The 24,959-nt window shown below is 36.5% G+C and overlaps 1 protein-coding gene across 2 annotated transcripts in view; it reads right to left on the reverse strand.

Annotated features, from left to right (window-relative positions):
* MIPOL1 (mirror-image polydactyly 1) overlaps nucleotides 1–24,582 on the reverse strand; it is a 312,254-nt gene extending 287,672 nt beyond the window's left edge. For both annotated transcript variants that reach the window (XM_082835259.1, XM_082835258.1), the window contains exon 1: nucleotides 24,380–24,582. The gene's annotated coding sequence lies outside the window, so the exon portion shown is untranslated. The remainder of the gene's footprint in view (nucleotides 1–24,379) is intronic.
* Between the last annotated feature and the right edge of the window lie 377 nt (nucleotides 24,583–24,959).

The raw sequence follows: 24,959 nt of genomic DNA on the forward strand, positions 1-24,959 counted from the left end.
CTTGCCAAAAACAATGCAAAGCAGAAGACAGTGGGGCACCGTCTTTAAAATACTGAAGGAAAAAACTGTGGATCTAGAATTCTACAGTTGGAAAAACATGTTTCAAAAACAAAAGCGAAATAAAGACTTTTCAAGTTAGTCCAATATTGAAAAATCAATCAATGTAATCCACCACAGTAAGAGTCTAAACAATAAAAACCACGGTCATATGAAAAGATGCAGAAAAAGTGCATCCTAAAATATAGGAAAACTCTCAGCAAACTGAATAAAAGAAACTTTCTCCACTTAACAAATGGCATCTACAAAAATCCTAAAGCTAACATCATGCTTAATGGTGAGAGACTGGAACTTTCCCCCAAGCTCAGAAACAAAGCAAGGATGTCCACTCTCACCTCTCTTATTCATCAGAGTACTAGAAGTCTTAACCAGAGTTGTAGACAACATGATTATCTATGAAGAAAATCTCAGGAAGTCTACACACGCACACACACACACTCTTAGAATACATGAGTTTTACAAGATTGCAAGATATAAGGTCAACACACAAAAATCAATCATATTTTTGTACACAAGCAAGGAACAATTTGAAAAGGAAATTAAAGAAATAATACCATATATAATAGCTAAAAGAAATTTAGGTAATACAGGATCTATGTGCTGAAAACAAACACTGATGAAAGAAATCAAGGTCTAAATAAATGGTGAGGCATATCACAATCATGAAAGAAGATTCAACATAGTAAAGATACCAATCCTCCCCCAAAGTAATCAATACATGTTATGCAACACCAATCAAAATCACAGTAGGATATTTTACAGATACCAAGTGATTCCAAAAATTAAATGAAAACTCAAAGGAATGAGAATTGCTAAAACAATTTTTAAGAGAAAGAACAAAGCTCGAAAAAGCACACTACCCAACTTCAAGATTTACTATAAAGCTAAAGTAATGGTGATAGCATGGTATCAGCAAAGAGAAAGGTACCTAAATCGAAGGAACAAACTAGGGAGTCCAGAGATAAACCCAAATAAACATGACCACTTGATCTCTACCTACCAAAGGTGCAGAAACAATTCAAGAAAGGCTAATTTTCAATAAGCACTGTTGGAATGCCCAGATGTTTAAAAGAAAAGAAAATCATAAACTAAACTTGACATTATTTGCAGAGATTAATTAAAATGGGTCATAGATCTAAATGAAAGCAGTAGGGACTTCCCAGGTGATCCAGTGGTTAAGACTCTGTACTCCCAACACAGGGGGAGCAGGCTCTATCCCTGGTCAGGGAGCTAAGATCTCACATGCCTCATGGCGTTGTCAAAAAAAAAAAAAAAAAAAAGGCAGTAAATCTATAAAATTTTTAGAAGAAACATAAGACCAAATACACCAGAAATGAACAACTGTATTTGAAATTAGGCATAAATCTAACTAAGTATGGATAATATCTATATGAGGAAAACTACAAAACTGTGGTTAAAAAAAATCAAAGATCTAAATAAATGGATAGATATTACATGCACATGGAAAAGACTCAATATTGTCAAAATATCAGTTCTTCCCAACTTGATCTATAGATTCAATGTGATTCCAATCAAAACCTGAGCAAGTTTTGTTGTTGATACTAATAAACTAATTCTAAAATTTAGAGACAAAAGATCCAGAAGAGCCAACACAATACTGAAGGAGAAGAACAAAGTCAGAATATTGACACTACACAATTTCAAGACTCAATATAAAGCTATTGTAATCAAGACAGTGTGGTATTAATAAAAGCAGAGACAAACAAGTCAATGAAAATGGGCCCAGAAATAGACCCACATAAACAGAGTCAACTGATCTCTGACAAAGGACTAAAGACAATTCAATGGAGAAAGAACAGTCTTTTCAACAAGTGGTACTGCAACAACTGGACATCCACATGCAAAAACTGAGTCTAGACTGTATATCTTTCACAAAAATTAACTCAAAACAGATCACAGACTTAAATGTAAAACACAATATGATCAAAACTGCTAGACTATAACATTGATACACGAGAATATTATTCAGTCTTAAAAAGGAATGAAATCCTGATACAGGCTACAACATGGTTGAATCTTGAAAATATTATGCTAAGTGAAATAAGCCAGACACAAAAGGACAAATACTGTATGGTTCCACTTATACAAGATACCTAGAATATTCAAATTCACAGAGAAAGAAAGTAGAACAGTGATTACCAGGGGCTGGGGGACGGAAAAATAACAAATTACTGTTTAGTGAGTATAAAGGTTCTGTTTGGAACAAGGAAAAAGTTATAGAGATGGATAGTAGTAATGGGGAACACTGTGAATGCAGTCCATGCCACTATATTGTCCACTTAAAAATGGTTAAAATGATAAAATCTTATGTTATGCACACTTTTTTTTTTGGTCGCATGTCTTGTGGGATCTTAGTTCCCTGACCAGGGATTGAACCCGGGGCCTCGGCAGTGAAACCATCGAATCCTAACCACTGGACCGCCAGGGAATCTCTACACTTTACCACAATAAAAAAAATTCATAGGAACAGACACCAAATGAAAAAGAAGTCATGACATAATAATTTAAAATGTAAAGTTAAATAGAAATTGTCAGACTTGATTTTTTATAATCTATCTTTATGTTTACAACAGACTCACCCAAAATGAAAGGGATCAGAAAAGTTGAACAACAACAAAATGATGTAAAAAGATATACCATATAAAATTAAGCAAAAGACCTTAAGCTGCTATAATATGAGGCAAAATTGATTTTAAGGCAGAAAGGGGGTCCCTTCATAATAAGTTTCAATTTGCAAGGAAATAAAAATTCTAAATGTATACAAGCCTAACAACATAGCCTCTACATATGTAACACAGAAACTAACAGAACTTTCAGGAGAAAGTGGATAAATCCACAATGATGGAACAAGACCAAAAACTCAGCAAGAATATGGAAGATTTACAAATGTCACTAACAAACTTGACCTAACAAATCTGAACATAAATTAATACTCTACCTAACATCCAGAATACACACTCTTGTTAAGTACATATAATATTGACGATATTCCGGGAGCAAGTAGAATCAAATTTCAAAGAATTAAATCTTGATAGAGGGACTTCCCTGCTGGTCCAGTGGGTAAGACTCCATGCTCCCAATGCAAGGGGCCCGGGTTCTAACCCTGGTCGGGGAACTAGATCCCACATGCATGCCACAACTAAGAGTTCACAAGCCACAACTAAGAAGTTCGCATGCCACAACTAAAAATTCCACGTGCCACAACTAAGACCTGGTGCAGCCTAAATAAATAAATATTTAAAAAAAACAGTACAAGAAAAAAACTTGATACAGCACCTTCTTTAATCACAATATAAGGTTAGATACAGATAACAAAAAGAAAATCCTATGTTTAGAAATTTAAATTCTCACATATTCAGAAATCAATAAAGTTCCCATATGTTCAGAAATTAATAAATAAGTCAACGAAAAAATCATGATTACATTTATAAAATATTTTGAACCCTACAATAACAAATTCCACAAAGCAAAACTTGTGAGATACAACTTAAGTACTACTTGGAGGCAACTTTATATCTTAAAATACATGTATTAGGAAAGGAGACTGAAAATTAATGAGTTTGACCTAAGAATCTATCAATAGGAATTAGCACTAAAGCAAAATATGCTCAAAGACATTAGAAGGAAAGAATTAAGAGCAGAAATTAAATAGGAAATAAACATATCACTGAGAGAATTAACAAAGCCAAAAGTTGGTTCTTTGAAGAGAGTAAAAAACTTGACAACTCCTGTAAAACTGATCAAGAAGAAAGGAGAAAATACAAAAACAATCAATATCAGGATTAATAATATATATGTATAACACAACATTGTAAACCAACTATGCTTCAAAAAAAAGAAGAATATTATTAACATCTTTATGGCAACATATTTGAAAATTTAGATGCAGCAAATACCCAGAAAAAAATAATTTCCAAAACTGACTCAGTAGATATAAAATACCTGACTAATTCTATAATTTTCAAAGAAATTAATCAGGAGTGGAAAATATTCCTGGGAAGTAACATATTTCAGAAATTATTATGATTCCAATCTTATGTGGAATTATTTCAATCTTACTTTAAAATTATCAGCAAGTAAAAGACAGCAAAATCTTACAAGGACAGCAGAAATCTTGATACCAAACCCATCCAAGAATAGTATAAGAAAGAGGCAAACCTCGTTAGTGAACACAGATGTAAAAATTATAAACAAAACATTAGTAAGCAGAAACCAACAATATAGGAAAAGCAATCATGTACTGTGACTAAGTTGTGTTTATCTCATTATAGATTTATTCAATATTTGAAAAGAAATTAATGCATTCATTACTAACATCAAAGGATAGATAAACATCCATAGATGAAGCATCTGGTAAAATTCAACATGCATTTTTTAAAAACAAACTCTTTGCATTCTAAAAATATAATAATCTGATAACAGGTGTCTTAAACAACAAGCAAGAAAAAAATCCTCTAAGAATGGTGAAACATTAAAAATTGTTCCCTTTATACTGGAACAAATCAAGAATCTTGGCTATTCACACTTCTTTCAATGTCTACTTAAGGTCCCTGCCATTACAACAATGCAAAACCCCGAGGGAGAAAATAATACAACGTTATTGAGAGATATAAAGGAAACCTAAGTAAATGGAGATATTTACTATGGTCATGGACTGGAAAACTTAAAATTATGAAGGCCAATTCTATTCAAACTGAATGCAGGCAAGCCAGTTAGGATTGAAGGGCAGAGTGAATGGCTATGAAGGCCACTAAAACCTCATTGCAATGAATGAGAAGTATGATGTCAGTTAATTAAGGTTTCTGTATGTCACTCTTCTCTGGAAATTTTATAACATTCCTTGACAAGACCTACTATATATGCAGTTGTACTGAGTTAAAATTCAAATGGCACTTTTCTGGTGACCTACCTTATCCAATTTTGAAACTCATAAATATGCTTCCCAAGAAACTGTTGGTTCAGAAGTGAAAAGAAGAGCTACAGAACACTGAAAAATATTTTGCAAAATCTTTTTCAGAAATGTTTTCTTCAACTAGTGAAAGTTAATGTTTTACTGTTCTGTATAATAATTTCAAGATAATAAAATCAGTTTTCCCTACCCCCACTAAGTAAATGTCCAAACAATATCTACAGGTTTAAAGGGGCTATCCACTTGCCTCTGTCCAGTTCTACCTATACATAACTTCATCAAAGCACTTGTCAAAGTGCATATTATTTACTTATGTGTTCCTCTCAATTAAGCAATCTGATTGAAAGGAGGCTTATATTTCTCATTGTTGTGCCTCACTCATAACACTGAAGAAGTGTGTGTTGAATTAATAAAATAACGTTTTATAGATAAGCTTCTAAGAGAAGTTAATTGACCAGGATAGAGTCTCACAACTAATATGGAGCAAAGCTACTCATTCATTTCTGTACTGAGTAAATATTTATTGTTCTAGGGCTGAAATTCTAGGACTAAAACCTTCTGACTCCTAGTCAGACCTTCTGACTCCTAGTCAAAAAATCTTCTACCTTTCTTTAGTAATGAAATTGCTCTCAGAGGATTACAGTGGGGAAGAGAAACTCCTATTAGAGAGGAACTAACTCACTACTGAACAAAAATTGCCCGTCTTGTATATGTGGAGGAAGACAATCCCTTGCTAGTTAAACATGAAGAGGCCAGAGAACCTAGGGACCAAAATTCAAACTTTTGGCTAAAAAAAAACAATTCAACAACAAATCATAAAATCGGGAATCATAAAAAGATAAAAATCATTACATTTACTCAACAACAAGACTGAAAAAGGCTATGTTATTTGCTAAACTATCTTTCTGGAGCCTTTGATAAAGTATTAATTTTCTTCTATCTAAATACATTTTGTTTTCTACTAATAATTTTTATTTAGATTTCCTCTAAGTATAATCAGTTAAAACAAGCATATGAACTATAGCAAGAAAGTAATATTAAGAGAGAAACAAACTTCAAATTACTAAGCACTTAAGTAAATGCTTTAACTTTAAATAACTTTCATCCAGGACATTCAGCATCTTCAACAAAAATTTTGTGGAGAGTTATCTCTCAGTTATAAGCATCAAAATGTGAAACTTGTACATGTGTAATCACTCTGTTAAATAAAAGCACCTTTTGCACAGAATTTACAGAATTCCAAGCATTTTTCTGCCTCATAAACAAGTGCAAAATCTAGGTTTTCTCCACAGCTTTCTCACACCTACTTTGATAGTAAATTTTTTTAGCCATTCACCTGACTGTTGCTAAACATCACCTTAGCTTTCACAGGAAGAACACTTTTTATAAAGATATTTCCATTAGCTCATCTAGATTGATTTAAATTATATGACACAGATACAACTGGTATAAACAGGTTTGGGGACAAACACAAGTCATTCTTGGTATGTAAATAAATCAACTGAACTAGTAGGAGCAGAAACATCTACAAGAGATCAATACTAGCCTGAACATTAAGCATACCACAGGCATCAGTCGGTATGTTTATACCAAAGGAAATGCAGAACTTTAGTTATTCTGGAAAATCATTAAGTGGAAGCCATTTAAGATAATTTCTGCATTCTGAATTTTTAAAATATTTTTGGCCATTAAGAGACCATCAGAATTAGCAATCCTACCAAAAAAATCAAAATTACACATTCTCCACAGATGACTGGCAAATAACATTTTTATATATAAGGAATAAAGTTATATTTTACCTTTAGTTATTTATTATTTATTTCTATTAATATACGGGTTACCGAAGTTTAACCTTAGTATTACCTCATCAGATAAATGGCCTTGTTTGCTAGAGAAATAACAAGTATATGTCGCCACCTAGTGGAAAAATAGACAAACATTTCCAGCACCTCTGTTTCAGTCCTTTTAACTACTTTCACAGCAAACCTAACAAAACTGACTTTTAAAAAGCCCACCTTTCACTCATAACAAGTAATTACAAGTTTTTTCCTAATCAATATTCTAGCCAACATGTTGCATTTGATCAGTGATATTTATGAATATTCGGGATTTCCTCAATATCTTCTAATGAACTTTTCTGTAGGAAAAAAGAACAGTAACAATTGATTTTGCAAAGGAAAAACTTAGAACTCACTGTTCCTTTAAAGAAGAGAATAAGATACACAAAAGTGTATTGTGACAAAAGTCACTACACAAACATACAAGTATGGAGTAATATTCTGTAGGCAAATACTAATGTAAAATGCTCTTCAAAGTTCCTAAGGTCAAAACACAAGCAAGGTTTCTAAACACTTTTTTGACCTTTCCCCACTATTAAATAACATAATAAAAAATTTTTATATTTTTAAAATTTTGATGCAAAACTTAAATGTTACAGCAGCCTTTAAAGACTATGAAAAATTCCCCCTTTAATAACTACTTTAAATACACATATTTTAAAAGTATAAAAACATTCTAATCATTAATGTAACTAAACTCAAATCAAACTCAATTATTTCTGAATCATGATGCAATGTATATAAATTTAACTTAATATAAAAGCTGATTAAAAACAGGCACCAGGCATGAAGAGGTATACAACCAGTAGTAATTACAAATCTAATACTCATTTCCACATCTCTGTATAAACTCATTATAGAATTTAAGTGTATTTCTCTTTATGTTGTCAATTTAATTAAAATTGTTGCTTAGTCCACTACTCTGTGATGTTAATTCATATGAATAATAGGGTTGGCAAACCTTAATCTTTTAATAATGTCTAAGGATTTAATACTACACTAATTCATATCTCTGGTGCCTATTGAGCACAGCACCTAGCAGAAGAGTACGTATATTTTAAATGAACAATCCAACATAAAGACTTTTTTATGAGACTGTTGGCTTATTTTGGGGAATTTTAACAACATTTTCAATCTTATAACTTTTCTTTATTGGTCAGGGTGCTTATTTTATCAAATCAAATTGTTTTACATTTTTCTACCTTTTGGATATCATAAGAGACTAAAAATTTGAAGCAATGAACTTGCTTTGATAAACGGGCTTTTAAATTATTATTTCAGATCTTCAACCTGACCTGAGTGGGTGGGCAAGGATAGTATCAACAGTTGGAAGAAAGAGAATCCACTTGCTAAAACAAGAATCATATCCACAAATAACCCAACACAAAGTTTTCTGCTATCCTTGGTCACTATCATCTGATAAGCTTTTCCACAGGAAAAGTTACTGGTTTATCAAAATTACCCTCTTGCCTAGATGCAAGGAATAAATTATTTACTCTATTTATAAGGACAAGAAATGAAACTGTTTCCTTCTCAGTTAAGACAAGGTTGGAGTTTTTTCCTAAGGATGATTTTTTATAAATTTATTTATTTTTGGCTGCGTTGCTGTGCGTGGGCTTTCTCTAGTTGCGGCGAGCGGGGGCTACTCTTCGTTGTGGTGCGCAGGCTTCTCATTGCGGTGTCTTCTCTTGTTGTGGAACACAGGCTCTAGGCGCACAGGCTTCAGTAGTTGTGGCTCGTGGGCTCTAGAGTGCAGGCTCAGTAGTTGTGGCCCATGGGCTTAGTTGCTCCGTGGTATGTGGGATCTTCCTGGACCAGGGCTCAAACCCGTGTCCCCTGCATTGGCAGGTGGATTCTTAACCACTGCGCCACGAGGGAAGTCCCTCCTAAGGATGTTTTATTCAGAAATTAGGAAGGCTTCCAGTTATTCAGAAACTAGAAAGGGTCAAGACAGCAAACTATAAAGATTGCTGGCTCTCTCCCCCAAAATCAACCTTGAAAAACTTGAAAAGTGAGAGGGAATCATGGACCTGAGGAACCAACCAAAAACGTCAAGAAATCCAGGTGTCAGCTGCTCTGAAAGAGGACTGGGGAAGAGGAGGACTATAGCTTTGGGTGAACAGCAGACACTGATGATGCAGAAAGGAGAGGTGAGAGAAAAATGTGCCTGGCTCTAACCTCCCCCATGTTGCATTAGAACAATTCTTGTCTGTCCCACCAACACAGAAATCAGGAGCAATGACCCAAGCTGCAAGTGCCATGGGGTATAAGGCAGGACAAAAATCCTACTGGGTCAGGAAAAGAGATGAGATCTGTCTTAGTCCATTTGGGCTGCTCTAACAAAAATACCACAGACTGGATGGCTCACAAACAACAGAAATTTACTTCTCACAGTTCTAGAGGCTGGAAGTCTGAGATAACAGTGCCAGCATGGTCGAGTTCTGGTGAGAGTCCTCTTTTGGGTTGCAGACTACCAACTTCTCATGGTACTCTCACATGGCAGAGAACAGAGCTGGGAAGCAAACTCTCTAGTGACTCTTTTTTTTTTTAACATCAGCTCATTTGGAGGATTTAAGCTGAAACTTTTAAAAAAATTAATTATTCATTTGGCTGTGTTGCGTCTTAGTTGCGGTACGCGTGCGGGGTCTTCGTTGCGGCGTGTGGGCTCCAGAGCATGCAAACTCAGCAGTTGTGGCGCGGGCTCAGTAGCTGTGGCACACGGGCTCTCTAGCTGTGGCATGGGGGCTCTAGAGCGTGCGGGCTCAGTAGTTGTAGCAGGTGGGCTTGGTTGCCCTGCAGAATGTGGGATCTTAGTCCGTGACCAGGGATTGAACCCATGTCGCCTGTTCTGGAAGACAAATTCCTAACCACTGGACCACCAGGGAAGTCTCTCTAGTGACTCCTGTAAGGGAACTAATCCCATTCATGGGGGTTCTGCCCTCATGACCTATTGAATCCTAATTACCTCCTAAGTCCCCACCTGGCACACCAAAGGTTTCAACATATGAATTTGAAGGAGACATAAACATTCAGTTCATAACAAGATCTAACCATCATTTAATTTTTTATCTTCTCCCCTTGCAAACCCCAGACTGGTTGGATTATAAACCATAGCAATTCCTGTTCCTGAATGTACAGGAAAACTGCATTTCTTAGCCGCCTTTTTTTTTAAATTTATTTATTTATTTATTCTTCGCTCCGTTGGGTATTCATTGCCACGCGTGGGCTTCCTCTAATCACAGCGAGTGGGGGCTACTCTTGGTTGCAGTGCACGGACTTCTCATTGCGGTGGCTTCTCTTATGGTGGAGCATGGGCTCCAGGACGCGCGGGCTCAGTAGTTGCGGTGCACAGACTTAGTTCCTCCACAGCATGTGGGATGTTCCTGGACCAGGGATTGAACCCGTGTCCCCTGCAATGGCAGGCAGATTCTTTACCACTGTACCACCAGAAAAGTCCCTTCCTAGTCTTCTTTACATTTGAGTCATGTAACTGAGTTGTAGCCAAAGCAGTATAGGCAGAAGAGATACAAGCCAATTTCACAACTCATCCTTAAAGATATTCTGTGAGATCCCCTAACCTTCTCTTCCCCTCCTGCAACAACCTTGAAAACCACATTTGAGATGGTGGCCTCACAATACAGAAGGAACCTCGATCTCTAAGCCAAACTCTGTATGGGTGAGAAATAAACTTGTATTAGGTACCAACAAATGTCAACAGTGATTCTATGGTACCTGAAACTCTTTAACTGCAAGCTCACCCCATCCCCTCTTCTGAAAATACACTTACTCTCCCTCTCACACACATTTCATTTTCTTAGACCTTGGATATACCTGTTCAGCTCCATTTCCAAACCCCAGATATGGGGAGACATAGTAGACAGTGTGCTGGTTAAATGAAATAAGCTGTACTAAATAAGTTCAAAGAACCAAAAACATGAACAGACTATAAAATGTTAACTGATCACCTCCTTGGGGAAATGTACCATAAAGTTGAAAAGCAGACTGCCTCTAAAGCAGGAAAAGACAAGAAAAGAGAACCTCCCTTAGAGAGTCTACAAAGGAACACAGTCCTACTAACATCACTTTAGCACAGTGGGAATCATTTCAGATTTCTAACCTCCAGAACTGTAAGATAATAAATTTGTGTTGTTTGAAGCCTCTAGATTTGTGGTGATTTGTTACAGCTGTTGCAGCAGCAATAGGAAACTAATACATGTGTCTTGTGAGTTTTCCAGCTCTCATACCACCTATGTTCAGAGACATTTTTAGCCTCTCTTACAGAACAAATTTAAAATAAAAGAGGGATCACAGTCATGAATCAACTGGATATTGTGTTCCTGATGATCAGGAGTCTGCCAAAAGGCATATCTCCACTCTCCCTAGAAGAGTTATTTCTCATACTATTCAGAAGAGTATCCTAACTCAGCATAGCCACATATTAGCTGAAGGATAAAACACTTTCTAAACAGAGTTCACTTTCACTCAGTCACTTCCTATAACTAGTTTAAGGCTGATTATTGCGGAGTCATAAAATGAATATTTAGACACTGATGCTGTCACTTATTAATGCTGTAGCCTTTGGCAAGTCACTTATTTTTTCTGTTCTAGGGAACTAAGGAAATAAGTAGTCACTAAAAATTCTACATTTCACAAACTAGTAAAATTTCCAAAACAAAAACTGTTGCTAGGCTATTATTTTATAAAATAAAGAACATTTTAGCAGAATATATCTTCAAAAAAGACAACCGTTTAAACTGAATAAATTTAACTTTGTGCAAAAGCCAAGAACATTCTGGGAAGACCATGGTAGAAGCTGCATAATTTTCAAATGTTCCCAAATATCTCCACAAAAACAGAGAGACCAGGATAGCAAAAACAAACCCATAAACAAAATATCAAACACAAAACTAGGTAAACACAAAAATACAACAGCAACAACTATAAGACCTGCATGATATCCAACATCTGTGCAGGAAAGAGGAGAGGGGAACAACAGGGAGGAAAGAGGAGAGGGGAACAACAGGGAGCAAAGAGGTATCTGAGAGCCACAAGAATCTCTATAAGCAGCAGGTATGTTCACAGCAAGCAAAGGTCCTCAACAAGGCCTAAAGTGAAGGGGCTGGAGAAGTCAAAGCCTTATGAACTCTCAAAACATTTGGACAAAGTTTCTTGTACATTGAGGAGAAACTGAAAACAGTCGAAGTTCAGTAGGGAAGACACAATATGGACAAAATAAAAACAAAGTCCAGGAAATTCCCTGGCGGTCCAGTGGTTAGGACTCTGCACTCTCACTTCCAAGGGCCCAGGTTCCATCCCTCTTGGGGAACTAAAAGCCCACAAGACACGCCGCATGGCCAAAAATATTTTTTTTAATTAAATAATAAAGTAAAATAAACTAAAGAGAATATGGACAACACATAAAAATCAGCTAAAAAAATAAAGTCCAGACAAATGCTAGAGAAGGGAATAAATAATTACTTCTAAATAATTACTAAATAATTACTTCTAAATAATTACTTACTTTTAAAAATAATTAAATAATTACTTTCTATAATAATTACTTTAAAAATTTTTCACAACTCATTTAGAAAATTTCAAAGAGCTTAAAAATCTTTATATTCTTAAATACACTCGTTACAATCAACTATAATCATTAGAACTCAGAGCAAATCCAATAGTAATGTCAAATGATGCTGGATTCTTGATTTGGTAGAAATCACTGATAGAAAAAAAAATTACAGATCGAAATTCTAGGCAGTGCCCAAATGACCATATCCCATAGAAAATAATCCAGAATACACTAAAACAAAAGTAGGAAGAAAGAAAAAAAGATCATCGTTTACATTCACCACCAAAATATGAAATACTCTTAAAATCTTAGTGTGTTTTCTTTACCACTTTTGTTTTACATATTTATATACGTGCAACCAATGTCTACACATACTTGACTTTTTTCACAATATTATATCATAAGCATTTTTCTTCAGACCACTTCAATGGTTGTTTAATATTCCATTGGATGGCAATATCATTGTTTCCTGTTATGAATATCACTAGAAGGAAAATCATTTTGGCAGCTCTTAAAAATCTCATTAATATTAAATGTGGCAATGTTAAAGAGTAGTCTAAATTTTTATCCACTGACAGGCAAATATACAGTCTTTTGTTTTTCATAAAGTAATTCCTAAAATTAAGAGCATGTTTTAGAAGAAAAATGATTCCAAAAAACTTCAGTGAAGAAAATAATTAATTTCTCTAATTTTTAAGGTATATTTACATGTAGACCAAAAGCTTCCAGAACCAGCTATTAATCATATGACAAAATATTTTAAATGAGATTTTACTTCTAAAATGGCTAACAAACAAAAATATAGGCATTTTAAAGATGGGTATGAAGTTTTTAATTTAAACTAAAATGAAAATTAATCACCTGCAAGAAATAAAGGCAATAGAAACTAAGCCACTGAAATCCTAAGCTGAGTTTCTTAACCAGTAAAGAATCACAAGGAAACTCAGACGATGAGTTTTTGTATATGAACTTCCTAAGTTACAGTTCACCTACCCAAATGAATTAGAATAATCTTGCCCACTGTGCCAGCTCATGCCACTGAATGAAATGTTCTACTTTGGGAGATCTTAAGCTATATCCCACAATATCTGCAGCGGCCATGCTGGTAACAAGCTGTTTGACATAAATTAAGGAAATAGCTTCAATTTATATTAAATTTAAAAGATAATAAGAGTATTAAACTACTAATTAGTTTCAAGACATGCTGCTTAAAGAAGAGGTCTGCCATACTTCAGAAAATGCCATTTTAAAAAATGAATTTAAATGTTTTTAAAAACTTTAGGTTTTATGTATATGATTGAGACAATGCAAAACAGCATTTCAACACCCAAATACAAATAGTATCTGTAAGAAATTACCATCCAAATTCCTTCCAAGAAGTAGAGCAATAATGCAATTTTTTTTCTAATTATGTTATGAACACTTATATCCTTGTATCTTAACATAAAATTACATGCTCTTAGGTCATACTTGGTAAGACATTACTTCCTAAAATCAAAACATTATTTAAAATAAATACATAAATAACAAAATGCACACTGTAGGGGTGAAAAACTTTTCCTTGATCCTCTTGGGATCCCTGGCTGGGCCTGAATAGTAAACTGACAAAGACAGATTAACAAGAGAAAAGCAGACAAGTTTATTTAATATAAGTTTTACATGACATGGGAGCCTTCAAAAGGAAATGAAGATGTGAAGAAAACAAGCCCGAGCATTTTTACACTAGGTTTATGATGAAGAGTGGAAAGTCATGGAAAAACGTTATAGGACAAAAGGGTATGAGCCAAGGGTAGTAAACTGGTGAAAACTTAGCAAGGCCTGTTCGTTCAGATTCCTTTTGGTATCCTCCATCTTTGAAGATAAGGATGTTCCTTTCCTCCAGATAGAGGGAGGGCACCTCTCACATGAGGGTCTTATGACCTGCTTCAGTGAGGAAAGGGGAGGTCTGAGAGTCCTTCCTGCACCTGCCATTTCTCAAAATCCTTCAGCTTTAAAATATTCAATATGACAAGGTATCATATTTTGGGGTAGTGTGTTCTGAATCCTGTCAACACAAAATGAAAATATCCTACAAATTACCCTTTCCTAACTATATATTATTTAGGATCATAGAGCACAGTGAAAAAAACAAGCAAATACTAATCAAAAGAAAGCCAAGTGGCTATATTAATATTAGACAAAGTGAAACAAGAAACATTACCAGGACTAAGGACATTGAAGGGTTTAAATCACTTACAAGACATAAATAATCCTAAATATGTAAGCACTTCACAACAAAATGTCAAAATACAAGAGGCAAAAATTGATGAAAGGAACAACAGGCAAATCTGTGATTACAGCTGGAAACTTCACCATACCTCTCTTAGTAATTCAGAGAATAAGTACTCAGAAAATCAGCAAAGATAGAGAGGACTCAGCATTATCAACCAACTTGACCTATTTGATATTTATAGACAGCTCCACCCAGCATAGGAGAATACACAATCTTTTCAAGTACACATGGCACATTTACCAAAAAAAGACCCTATTCTGGTCCATAAAAAAAGACCTCAACACATGGATAAGAACTGAAATCATACAAATGATGTTATCTTACCACAAAATAAACTAGAAATCATTAACAAAAAGGTATCTCAAGAATCCCCAAACACTTCTAAATAACACATGGTTCAAAAGGAAGAGTAAAGGGAAATTTTTAAATATTTCAAACTGTATAAAAATGGAAACACAACATAACGAAAATTTGTGGGATATGGCTAGATCAGTGCTTAGAAGGAATTTATAATATTAAACACATGTATTAAAAAAGAGAGGAGGGTTCCCTTCTCTCCACATCCTCTTCAGCATTTATTGTTTATAGATTTTTTGATGATGGCCATTCTGACCAGTGTGACGTGATCCCTCACTGTAGTTTTCACTTGCATTTCTCTAATACTTAGTGATGTTGAGCATCTTTTCATGTGCTTTTTGGTCATATATATGTCTTCTGCGGAGAAATGTCTATTTAGATCTTCCGCCCATTTTCTGACTGGGTTATTTGTTTTTTTGATATTGAGCTGCATGAGTTGTTTGTATATTTTGGAGATTAATCCCTTGTCAGTTGCTTCATTTGCAAATGTTGGTGGGAATGTAAATTGGAGCAGCCACTATGCAGAACAGTATGTAGGTTCCTTAAAAAACTAAAAATAGAACTATCATATGACCCAGAAATCCCACTCCTTGGCGTATACGCGGAGAAAACCATAATTCGAAAAGATGCATGTACCCCACTGTTCACTGCAGCACTATTTACAACAGCCAGGACATGGAAGCAACCTAAATATCCATTAACAGAGGAATGGATACAGAAGATGTGGCACGTATATACAATGCAATATTACTCAGCCATAAAAAAAGAACAAAATAATGTCATTTGCAGCAACATGGACAGACCTAGAGATTATCATACTGAGTGAAGTAAGTCAGACACAGAAAGACAAGTATCATATGATATCGCTTACACGTGGAATCTAAAAAAGAAGGGTACAGGGACTTCCCTGGTGGTCCAGTGGCTAAGACTCCACACTTCCAATGCAGGCGGCCCAGGTTCGATCCCTGGGCAGGGAACTAGATCCCACGTGCCACAACTAAGAGTTCCCATGCCACAACTAAAAAGATCCCACATGCCATGCAACTAAAGACCCCACATGTCACAACTGAAGAACCTGCATGCAGTGACGAAGATCCCACGTGCTGCAAGTAAGACCTGGTGCAGCCAAATAAATAAATATATTTTTTAAAAAGTACAAATGAACTTATTTACAAAACAGAAGCAGAGTCATGGATGTAGAAAACAAACTTATGGTTACGGGGGGATAAGTGGGGGTAGGGATAAACCGGGAGATTGGAACTGACATATACACACTACTATATATAAAATAGATAACTAATAAGAACCTGCTGTATAGCACAGGGAACTCTATTCAATACTCTGTAACGGCCTATATGGGAAAAGAATCTAAAAAAAAAAGAGTGGATATATGTATATGGATAACTGATTTACTTTGCTGTACGCCTAAAACTAATACAACATTGTAAGTCAACTGTATTCCCATAAAAATTTTTTTAAAAAGGGGGGGAGGAGAGCCTCTCATTAGTACTTAAGCTTCTGCCTTTAAAAAAAATGAAAAATTAAGAGAAAATTAAACTCGGAGTAAACAGAAGGATAGAAATGGTAAAGAGCAAAAATCAATGAAACTGAAAATGTGAAATCAACATAGGAAAATCAATGAAAGGAAAAGCTGGTTCTTTGAAAAGAGCAATGAAATTGACACCCTCTTGGCCAGACTGATCAAGATAAAAATAAAGAGGACATATATTGCCAATATCAGGAAGAAGAGGAGGATATTAAAACAATCCCATAGACATTAAAAAGATAAAAAGGGAATATTACAAATAACTTCACACCTATAAATTTGACAAACTCCTTGAAAGATACAATCTACCAAAGCTAACTCAGTAAGAATAGATAACCAGAATAGCCCTACATCTATTAAAGAAATTGAATTCATAGATTTAAAAACCTTCCACAGAGAAAACTCCAGCCCCAGAGGATATAAGATCTCTTAATCCTCTCTTTCCTGGAAACCTCCTTCCTGAGGAGGCTTCTCTCAAATCTGGACCATCTGCTCTCTAGGCCTGCTATATAGCTGTCCTTCCTAGGACATCATTTCACTGTTTTCCTGGGTTGAATTTACTATTTCCTACACTCCAGGTCTTTCTTTCACTTCTTTATTTTGCTAGAGCACAACTTCTGAGGCTTTTCAGGTGTGAAAACATCTTTGTTATAACTCCCATACTTCACTGATTGTTAACTAGCCATACTGCTGGTCAAGAAGACTGACGCTGATACAGTCAATTCTTTTTTCTTTTTAGGTTTTCTCTCTGGAAATCTTCCGATTTCTTTCTTTTTTTATTTTTATTCTTGGTGCTGTGAAATTTCACAAACATGTGCCTATGGCTAGGCTTTTTTATTTTTTTTAATTGAGTATTCTTAGGAAAAGAAACATAGAATGCTGTACACCTGGTTTTTAATGAAGGCTATTTTTGTTGGGGTGATAGAATTTGGGGCAATGTTTTGCTGTTAACTTTTTATTTATTTATGTTGCTTGAAAGAGTGTATAATGGTTATGCATTTATTATTTTCTTAATAAGCGAAAAGAGGTAGTTGTAAAATAATACAGTATGACCACTGTTATATTAAGAAAATAAAAAAGGAAGCAAACCAAAACCGTGTGTTTGGATACATATATACACATGAGGAAATGCATAAAGAAAGGTCTGAAAGCATTCATTCCAGGATTCTACAGTTTCTACAATAGCCACTAAAAGAATTACAAAGCATGTATAATTTCTGAAATAAAAGAGGGTAAAAAATGGAATAATACAAAATATGAATGGATGAAATGATCCAACTACCAAAAGCTCCAATTTTAAGATAAAGATGTCCCACTGGATTTTTTAAAATCCAATTCTATGTACACATTAATCAAAAGAAGGCTGATACAGCTATACCAAAATCAGAAATAGGTCACAGATTGGAGAAGACTCAGGAAACATGACAACTAAATACAATGTGGGATCTGGATTGAGTCCTAGAACAGAAAAAGAACACTACTGTAACGGGAAAACTATTGATAAAATGTATAGCGACTAGTATTGTAACAGTATTAATTTCTTGGTTTTGATAATTGTACTACGATTATACATTGTGTTAACATTAGAAGCAGGGTGAAAGGTTTACAGGAACTATCTGTACTATTTTTGCAACTTTTCAGGAAGTCTAAAATTATTTCAAAATAGTTTTTAAAAAATCAGATTAGACATTAAAACAAACAGCATTACTAGAGATTAAAAAGGAACACTTCTTCATGGAACAAAGGTTCAATTCATAGGAAGATAGACTAATTAGAAAGTTGACTATGCTTCTAATTACACGACTTCAAAATAAATAAGTCGAAAATTGACAGAAAACTCCTAGGGAGAAATAGAATCCAAAATTACACAGCGAGATTTAACACATAGTAAATTGTCAGTAACTGACAATCAAGCACAGGTGTGCGCACGTATACACACATACACACACACACAAATCAGTAAGGAAAGAGAAGATTTTAACAACAGCATTAACAAACCACCTACTAGTCACATATAAAGCACTGTACCCATCAATTGCAGAAGTTACATCACACATACACACACACAGAGTCATACTCATACAACATTTTTTAAAAAGCCAGATACAAAAGCCAAATACAATCATTTCAATGATTATTCAATTGAAAATATCTGATGGTAGTTACATGGGTATTAACTTTTTTTTTTTTTTTTTTTGCGGTACATGGGCCTCTCACTGTTGTGGCCTCTCCCATTGCGGAGCACAGGCTCCGGACGCGCAGGCTCAGCGGCCATGGCTCACGGGCCCAGCCGCTCCGCGGCATGTGGGATCTTCCCGGACCGGGGCACGAACCCGTGTCCCCTGCATCGGCAGGCGGACTCCCAACCACTGTGCCACCAGGGAAGCCCGGGTATTAACTTTTTATTTATTCATTGAACTGTCCACATATATTTATATACTTCTTTTTTACATGTATTGAATTTCACAATAAAGATATTTAAAAGTTAACTGATCTATATTATTTATTTATATACTCACTTATTTATTTTTTCAGTTTTTCAAAACTTGTTCCACAGTAGCAAAAACCTCAAGATAAAACTATGAAGATGAGAAGCTGGTAAGCTCCAACAGAAAAATAAAACAAGATTCAGGATCAAGGGTTCCAGTAAAATCATCCCTGTTGTACTCTAGTAGCTTCCAAAACTTATAAATCAAGGGATACTAAAGGCAATTCTCAAAATAATATGTATACATACTCAAATCACCATAATGCAAAACTGCAGATAAATAAGATCAGACTACCTGGCTATCTACATCCCAAGCAGTATAAAATCTAAATTAAAAAGACCTTCAATACAGACAATATCTGAATCAGAGGTGCTCGTACCAATTGCCAAAAGCAGTTCTGTGGTAAGTTTGTCCCATGATTACCCAATTTAATGAAACGCCAAACCAAACCAACCTTCAAAGTAATCATCTCTTTATGTTGCCATTTTTGAGAAAAACAAATGCCTAGAAATTAAGTTAAAACAAACATAGAATAGATAATGGTTAATATTTCTCTTTGCACAAAGGTAAAAATAATATCCTCAAATATGTTTAAGATGATAAAAACATATTGAAGCTATGTTTATAAAAAACTTCAAGGAGAATTATTCCTTTTACTAAAAATTTTCTGAAATTAGTAAGAGCACTTTATTGGTAAGCTATTGCTACCTAATAAACCACCCCAAAACTTAGCAGCTTAAAACAATGCACATTTGTTATCTCACAGTTTCTGAGGAATTGGGTGTTGCTCAGTTAGGTTCTCAGTTCAGAGTCTCTCACAAGGTTGCGGCCACAGTGTCAGCCAGGGCGACAGTCATCTCAAAGCTTAACTCGGACACTATCTCCCAACTTCTGTCAGTGGTTGTTGGCAGGATTCAGTTCCTAGGGGGTTGTTGGTCTGCATAGGCTACTGGCCAAAGGCTCCCCTCAATTCCTTGATGGGTGAGGCTATCTCTAGGTCAGCTCATGATATGGGAGCTGGCTTCATCAAAGTGAGCAACAAGAGTGTGCCAGAAAAAAGGAAATTATAGTCTTTTATAATCTAATCTCATAAGTGATATCCCACCACTTTCGCCATATTCTAATACAAGGTCTAGTCTGCAGTCAAGGGAAAGGGATTACACAAGACTGTGACTACACAGATACCGGGTTATCTTAGAAGGCCGCCTATCATAAGCAGCATAATGGAAAAAGCAACTGGAATAAAAAGTTATAACTAGATTCTAGTAACTATGGGACTATACACAATCTCTCAAGGCCTTAATATTTTCACTGGAAAAAACTGAGAGGGCAGCCGAAACGACCTCAAGCGTTGCTTAAATTCTAAATCCTGTATTTCTCTACTGTGTCTTTTGGAAAGGATTACCAAGGATTAGAAATACTTGGTCAAAATGCCTCATTTTACAAAAGAGAGCTGACTTGCAGGAAGGGTTAACACAGACAGGTAGTAAACCACCCACATACTTTTAGGCTCAGTGCTCTTTGCACTGTAACGTATACCTTTTGCAATTAATGCCCTAAAACAACACTATTCTTTCTTTATAACAGTCTCAAAATCCAATAAATCCAATAAATTCAAAAGGAAGAGAGAATAATAGTACTAACAAGAGCAGCCAGAATTGGATAATGTTGTGCAAGATATCTTTTTCTCTCATCAAACCCTAAAGCTATCTCTGTAGGTGGCATGTGAGATGAAACTGAACTACACTCTGCCCATCCCCAGTCCCAGGTATCTGGACATATTAGTAATAAGGGTTATTTGCTGGAAAAAAAGTATGAAAGCAACAGATAATAGATCATAGCAGAGAAATATAGTCTCACCTTAAACAAAGTAAACAAGATTAAGTATAACTTAAATGAAGTATCTAAAAATAGAAACTGCAACCAGAAAGGGCAAGGTTTGTCCCCACTGGAATCCTGGAATATGGACAGTCCCAGAGGTCAACAATGGCAATGCACGCAATGAAGGCAACGTCCATGGGAGCAGGTACTCGAGAAAGCTAATGACAACAACTGAACTGACAGATATATCCTGATGAACACAGAAGCATCAATCAGGATCTAGTATCATTACACATTTCTACTACATAAATACCCTATTTGCTCCTATATCAGGTAGGGGTGGGAGGCGGTTTTCACTTGTCGGAGAATCCCCTCCACCAGTATAAACCCTTTACCAGCCATAATAATTTGTAATGACTCAAACTCTGGTGCAAATAATGCAGTGAAAACATTGCATATAAGTACAACTGTTGTGTGTGGCAATTATAAAGCAGAAAGGCATTTGTATTAGTCAAAATATGTGTGTGTATATATGCACACATAAATCAATGCACAACTGGATCCAAAATTTCTATATAAGAAAGGCTTAAGGACCCTAGTGGGCTGGTGGTGGAAACTGGGGCCCAGTGGTTATCTTAAATCTGTGTCTGCATAACAATCAAGCAAGATCATCCATCTTAAAGAAAACATCACATTGATGGTGACTGCCCCAAGCCTCTCATTAGTATTAGCATATATCTAAGTATATACCTAAATTCACTTCTATAAGCCATCTAAAAAAAAGAAAGTGTTAGCTAAAAATGTTAACATATTTTCAAATTTTTTTTTGGTACTTTTGGTGCTGAGTGAAAGGCAGGGGACCAAAAGTAAGAGAAGATGAACTGGACAGCCCAATGGGGCATTTAAGGAAGAGAGTATCTCCAACTTGGGCAGGGGTGCCACAGTTGAGTTTCATGGCCCAAGCCACTGACTGTTACTTCCTCTATTATGAGCATACTCAATAGGGTAGATATAAATTTCAACCAAGCCATCTCATGATGGAACCGCTCAAAAGACAATATCCAACTCAAAGTATTGCAAAAAGTAGGTATGCTTTTTTATACTTTTACTCAGTGTCGACAACTGCCTGCATATTCATCTCTTTCTTAGCCTTTTATGCAAATCAACAAAGGGTTGTATTTCCTTTCTTTTCTTGCTTCTTAACCTCTTTTTTGTTTGTCAGCTTTAAAGGGATGGGAGATAGTAGGAGCAATAGAACAATTTAGAGAAGTCTCAAATAGGTCTCTAATTATTCTCAAGGTAAAACTGATAAAAAGCAAAGGAAGTATGTTTAGAGATTTGAAATTTAACACCAAGACACTACAGCACACATTACTTAGTACTATTATGTATTTATACTTTTCCAATATAGCCCCATCTAATGATGTCACCAACAATGAGCAGAAGATCAAATGGTCATTTATGAAGTTATTTTTCAACATAGTAGTGGTTAGCAAAGGATGAAATGAAGGAAGGAAGGAAGGAAGGAAGTTAAAGAAAACAGAAAGGGAGGGAGGATGGGAGGGAGGGAGGAAAGGAGGGAAGGTAGGCAGGGAAGCAAGCAAACAGGAAGGCAAAAAAAAGGAAAGAAGGAAGAAAGAAAATACAACAGAGACTGTATATGGCCTGCAAAGCCTAAAATACAGGCAGTCCTAGCTAGGACTGCTTTAACTGAAACTCTTCAAAGCAAGACTACCTGTATTAACTATCCAGCCCTTTACAGAAAATTTGATAACCCCTGCCAATGGAGATATCCAAATGGCCAATACGTAGACATATGAAGAGGTGTTAAATATCATTAGTCATTATGGGAATTAGGGAAAAACCCCAATGTGATATCACTACCCACCAGAATGGGTAAAATGAAAAGGACAATGCTAAATGTTTCAACCATGTGCAGGAGCCAAAATTCTCAAACACTGATAACAGGAGTGTTAACTGACAACTAACTTGAACAACTTTTTGGTAGTGTATACCAGACATACATATTTGCGTATCCTATAATATAGACATTTCACCAGTAGGTATACATCCAACAGAAATGTATACATATGTTCACCAAAGTACTTACAAAAAATGTTCATAGCAGCCCTACTGGTAATACCCCAAAAATGGATGGAATACTGCTACATAACTTGTATAAATCTCATGAATATAATATTGAGCAAAAGTGAGACACAAAGGACTATAAACTGTATGATTCTATTTATATAAAGTCAATAATAAGTAAATTCATTGATGATGTCAGAAATTGAGATAATGGTTACCTTTGGAAAGGGGACACAAAGTGAGGCTTCTAGGATGCAAGTAATGTTTTTTCTTGGATATGCACACTTTGTGAAAATTCAATGAGCTGTACACTTATGATTCATGCACTTTTCTGTGTGTCTATTATGCTTTAATAATTAGCACACTAGAAACATATCTACAAACTCTATGCCTTTGAAGGAAAATTGTGTACATCTCTCGTTCACTTTTCGGATTTGCCATCATTACCTCTCCCCGATGAGATATCTTAATTCCTGTTACCTTATATAGAAAGGAGCTTTGTTTTAATTAATTCTCTTGGTATACTATTGCACAGAATACCCACGTTTATGTAACTGTCATTTTAGGTTAGTTCCACACTAGATCCCAAGGAGAAACTTTGAAAAGCCAGTAACTTGTTATCGTGAAAGTTATCTGGGGAAGGAAAAAAAAAAAAAAAAAGAAAAACCTCCTTAAAATGTTGTTTTGTTTGGCCCTTTGTTTTGGCTCACCTTTGTCTACTACCACTGTGATTTAATCTGCATAAAATGTTCAAAGGAGCTTTTCAAAAAGCCTGTTCTTGTGGAAAGTTTTTTCTTTCTACGACATCCTGTCTAATAATGCTGTTATCTTGTGCTTATCCAGTTCCTTTCATCCATGGAGCTTAAAGTACTTCACAAATGACTGTCGAGTGGTGTCACCTTCCAGTCAGCGAAATGTGGGCCCAGAGACATTGTGAACCCCCCAAAATTCTAACAGTACCTTTGTACAGCATGGCTCAGCGTGCCTAAAGAAGCACACATTCTTTGCCAAAACTTACAAGTGTGAGACCTGAAATACAAAGCGAATGAGTGACTCTCAAGGGCAGAGTCAATCATAGCTTGAGCCAGGACCTGAACCCTCCAATTCACTGCCTCTTAAGGGAAAAGCAAACAAACAAAAACCTACACCCTTGAATATATGCTCAGCTGCAGAACTCTTGTAACAGGAAACAGGGGAAGATGCCGAAATCACGCCCAGAAAGAAGACCGGAGGACCCCACGATGCTGACCTTCGAGGGAGCCCCATCACTCCCGGCCGCACGGGGCCAACCTTCACCGGGTGCAGTTTCTGCGCGGCCCCTTCTCCAAGGAGGCTACGGCCGGAAATTCCAGGTCTGGCCTCAACCCACTCCCTTTCTCCGGTCGCCCAAACCTCCCACCCTGCCCATTTACCTGAGATGCGCCCCGCACCGCCACAGGAGCCGACTCTGCGCGCTCGCCCAGACTTTCTCAGGCCCGACGCGCACGCACCACGTCAACCAATCGACGCTCACTCGGATCCTCCCAGCCGGGGCTCTTCCGTGCGGGAAGGTGCGCTCGCCTGCGAACGTCCCCACGGGCCGCGACCGGGCAGGGAGCCAGCCGCCAGCCGCGCGAGGGGGCCCAAGAGGAGCAGAAGCTGGAGCAGGCGCCGGGCGGGGGCAGGCGACGCGCACCGGGCATGCGCGTGCCGCACCACTAGGGACGTGGGGCGGGGCGGGGCCTCTGGGCAACTGAGCGAGCTTGGGAAGTCTTCGCTGGAGTTTCAGGAAGTAAGAAGGCGGTGTTAGTAGTCTCCCCTCGGCTGCTCCGCAGGGCGCTACGGTTGTCAGGTCTGAGACGACGGACGCATTCTGTGAGAGTAAAATATTCTCTAGACAAAACCTAATGTGGTTAGAGGAGGGAAACGGCGTGCTTAAAAACGTGTCATGTGGCCTTAACTTGAGCGTTGTCGAGTCTCCACAGGAGCAGGCGGAATTGTGGTTTCCGGTTT

The sequence above is a fragment of the Leucopleurus acutus genome, assembly GCF_964270905.1.
Source record: "Leucopleurus acutus genome assembly, chromosome: 1".
In the NCBI taxonomy this organism is placed as follows: domain Eukaryota; kingdom Metazoa; phylum Chordata; class Mammalia; order Artiodactyla; family Delphinidae; genus Leucopleurus; species Leucopleurus acutus.